This window comes from Leopardus geoffroyi, chromosome D4 (assembly GCF_018350155.1).
Source record: "Leopardus geoffroyi isolate Oge1 chromosome D4, O.geoffroyi_Oge1_pat1.0, whole genome shotgun sequence".
In the NCBI taxonomy this organism is placed as follows: Eukaryota; Metazoa; Chordata; class Mammalia; order Carnivora; family Felidae; genus Leopardus; species Leopardus geoffroyi.
Window position 1 is genome coordinate 6,556,823 of NC_059342.1, and position 3,901 is coordinate 6,560,723.

The window sequence follows — 3,901 nt, forward strand, 5'->3', positions numbered from 1 at the left end:
GAAGGTAGTAGGGAAGTGTTGGCTTTTATTTTCATAAAGAATCTGTGTAGGATTATCTTATTTCTTCTTTAATTCCTGAAATTTACAGTGACTTTGGATTCAAGTTTTTAACTATAATTTTTTTAATGTTTGTTTTTTGTTTGTTTATTTATAGAGACTGTGAGTAGGGAAGGGGCAGAGAGAGAGGGGGAGAGAGAATCCCAAGCAGGTTCTGTGCTGTCAGCATGGAGCCTGAGGTGGGTCTCAATGTCACCGTGAGATCATGACCTGAGCTGAAATCAAGAGTTGGCCACTTAAACACTGAGCCACCCAGGCATCCTTTTATGTTAAAATTTTTTTAGTCTATTTGGCATTTTTTCTTTCAAGAAATCAGTTGTGTCTAAGTCCTTAGTCATATTTATTGGCATAAAGTTCATATTTCCCTCATGATCCTTTAAATGTTAGTAGGGTATGAATAATAACCTCTTTAATTACCGATTTTGGTCATCTATGTCCTTTCAAACTTTTTCTCTTGATAATTCTACCTGAAGTTTATCAACTGTATTGATATTTTCAAAGTAGCAGCTTTTGCTCTCACTTGTATTCCTTCATTTTTTTTTTTTTTTTCTGTTTTGTTGAATTATACTTCTAGCTTTAGTTCTTCCTCTTTACTTACTTGAATTTAATTTCTGGTGCAATCGGTGTCTCAGTTGGTTAAGCCCCTGACTCTTGATTTCAGCTCATGTCATGAACTCACATTGGTGGGATCAAGCCCCACATTGTGCTAGGCATGGAGTCTTCTTGGGGTTCTCTCTCTCTCTGCTCCTCCCCCACTTGTGCTCTCACTCCCAAAATAAATGAAAAACATTTAAAAAATGTCCTTTGTTTTCTTGTTTCTGAAGTTATTTATACTTTTCTTCCTTATTAATAGAGGAATCTAAAGCCATAAATGTCACTCTTATCACAGCTTACCTGCGTACGTATTTTTATGTTTTCATCACAATTATTTTGAAAGTAGGTTTTATGCCCAACATGAGGCTTGAACTCATGAACGTGAGATTAAGAGTCATGTGCTCTACCGAGTCAGCCAGGTGCACCTACAAAATATTTTTTATTTTCTCTTGTATTTTTTCTTTGACTCAGTTTAAGTGTCCTGTGTTTCACAGCATGTACTGAATATCTTCCTTGTATTGATTTGTTACGTTGTTGACAGAGAAGAATATTAATCTTTCAAGATTTGTTGAGAATTGTTGTATGGCTCAGCAAATGCTTCATCTTGATGATTATTCTATGTGTACTTGATATGAATGTGTATTCTGCTCTCGTTGGGTGGAGTGTCCTATAAGTGTCATTTAGGTCAAGTTGGCTGATTTGCATTGTGTTCGATGTTCTATATATTTACTGATCTTGCTCTCATCTTACTGCTTTGTCAATTAGAAGTGTTGAAATTTCTAGAACTGTGTATTTGTTGATTTGTCCTTTTAGATTACTTATATTTCATGTCTTTCAAAATGCTGATAATACTAGGCGCATGCCATGTCTTCTTGACAAATTGCTTTTGGTTATTTATGTCTCCCTTTATCATATTCCTGATATTCATATAGTCACTCCCAACTTGATTAGCATTTACATTGTATATAATTCTTCCATCTTTTTTGTTTGTTTTTGAAGTAGGCTCCACACCCAGCGCAGAGCCCACTGCAGGACTTGAACTCACAATGTTGAGATTGAGACCGGAGCTGAGATCAAGAGTCCAATGCTTAACCAACTGAGTCACCCAGGTACCCCTCCACCTGTTTACTTCTTACGTATCTTCATCTTTAACATTGGTCCCTTGTGAACAGCACGTAATTGGTTCTTGCCTTCTCACTGAACTTGACAATATGTCTTGTATTTGGAATGTTTAGATCATTGATTAATTTAATTATCAATATGATTTGGGTTTAAATCTACGCTCCTGCTATTTTGTATTTGTCTCATTTGATCTTTATTTTTCTCTCCTTGCATTCTATTGGGGTGATTTTTTTTAATAATTCCATTTTATCTCCTATATTACTTAGCTATTTCTCTTAATTTTTGATATTTAGTAGTTAGATAATTTTGATATTTAGTAGTTGCTCTAGAGCTTACAATATACATCTTTATCGCAGATTACCTTCAAATAATAATATATCACTTCACAGGCAGTTTAAGACTTTTTCAGCAATATATTTCATTTCTCCCTCCTGTCTTTTCTATTTGTTATATCTTTTACTCTACATCTATTACAAATTGCATAATAAATTTTCATTACTTTGTTTTAAATAATTTTTATTCATACATTTTTAATCATTATTGCCATCGCATACATACATCTATAACTGATTATTACATTAAGCCAATGTGTCATGTAGCTATCAAAAATCTCCAATCCAATTGATACCTTAGCTTCTTGGAATTCAGGTTTGTAGTCCAATCTAGACTTTAGCTACTTAAAACCAGCTACTTCTGATTGCTTTCATGAACTCTTTCTATACTACCAACTCATGATTGGCATGAATTATAAATATGCCTGCTTCAGTGCAAACATTTTTCAGGTCTGCTCCATTACAGCCACCTGAAAACCTTATAAATGTTTCTAATAATCTATTTTATCATGCTTTGTAATGGTACCTCTGTAGATTTGGGGGATATCTAAACTTGCTTATAAATAAATGTATATTTTTTCTATTTATCTGGAGACACCAAAGCAGAATGCACTGTACTTGTTGATAGCCATGATCATTTTAACTATGCAGAGTATCACATCCATCCATTTGAGTAACTCATAAAGTCCTCTCAACCTATCAGCTGAAGTACTTCCAGGAGACCAGTATCCACCAATGGCATTTTTTTTTAATCCATAAAAATGATGCATGACTGATGATTCCTAATGTAAACACATCTTTGATCAAATGGGCGCTTTCACCAGTGTACTTGTCTACAGTACAACTGTATACTACGATTAAGATATTGCATTCCAGTTGGCTAACAGCAGCTCTTGCCATTAGTGTTTTTCCTAACTGTTGGCCCAGATAACAAACAGCCTTTTGGAGATATTATTCCTATACTGGAATAATTCTAGGTTTGTAAGAGGTACTTGTATTGCCTCTGAATTCTCTGATCTGTTCAGATAATCCCTCCACCTCAGAAAAAGAAATATTCCTTACATCCTTATGAGACATGCTGTAAGATCAGTGAATCTTGGCAAATATCGATGTAATCATATCCAAAGCAACTCTTGTTCCTGGATGCCGCTTTTTTCAAGCTAACCATGACAACTGACAATATATTTTGGCTCTTTTAACAACGAATTTTTCAATTAACTTCTAAAGTACTTCACGCAGTTTGACCCGACTTGGGTGATTGTAGGTCCTTTCGGTCATTTTCAGACTTTTCATACTGATCGGTAAGTTCTTTTAATTGCTCCCTTAACTGTTTAAGACTGTTGTTGGTCTTCTTGTGCTCCACCATCTTTTTTGCGACAGCACTGAAGCTCAGGATCTCTATGGTCTGCCCTGATGAGATGTCATCACTCATAGGGGATGCCAAGAATGGCCATGGCCATTGGGGTGGAAGAAGTGGAATGAAGGAGGAGAGCAGCACTGGAAAGTGGGGGATGGATGGCTCTGCTCAATCCAATTCTCTTTCATGGAAATCAGAAATAAAACATTTTATATTTGCCCTCATATTCACCAAAGGCTCTCTTTATTTCTTTGTTGTAGGATCAAGTTCCCATGTGGTGTAATTTTCTGTCTGAAGAATATCCTTTATTATTTCTGGGAGTACAAGTAAGTGGATAGATCTTCTCACCTTTGATTTTCTTTACATTTTATTTATTTTTGAGACAGAGAGAGAGCACAAGTGGGGGACAGGCAAAGAGAGAGGGAGACACAGGATCCGA

The 3,901-nt window shown here is 35.6% G+C and overlaps 1 pseudogene; it reads right to left on the reverse strand.

Moving 5' to 3' along the window:
* Positions 1-1,840: 1,840 nt before the first annotated feature.
* LOC123593001 lies at positions 1,841-3,901 on the reverse strand (annotated as a pseudogene).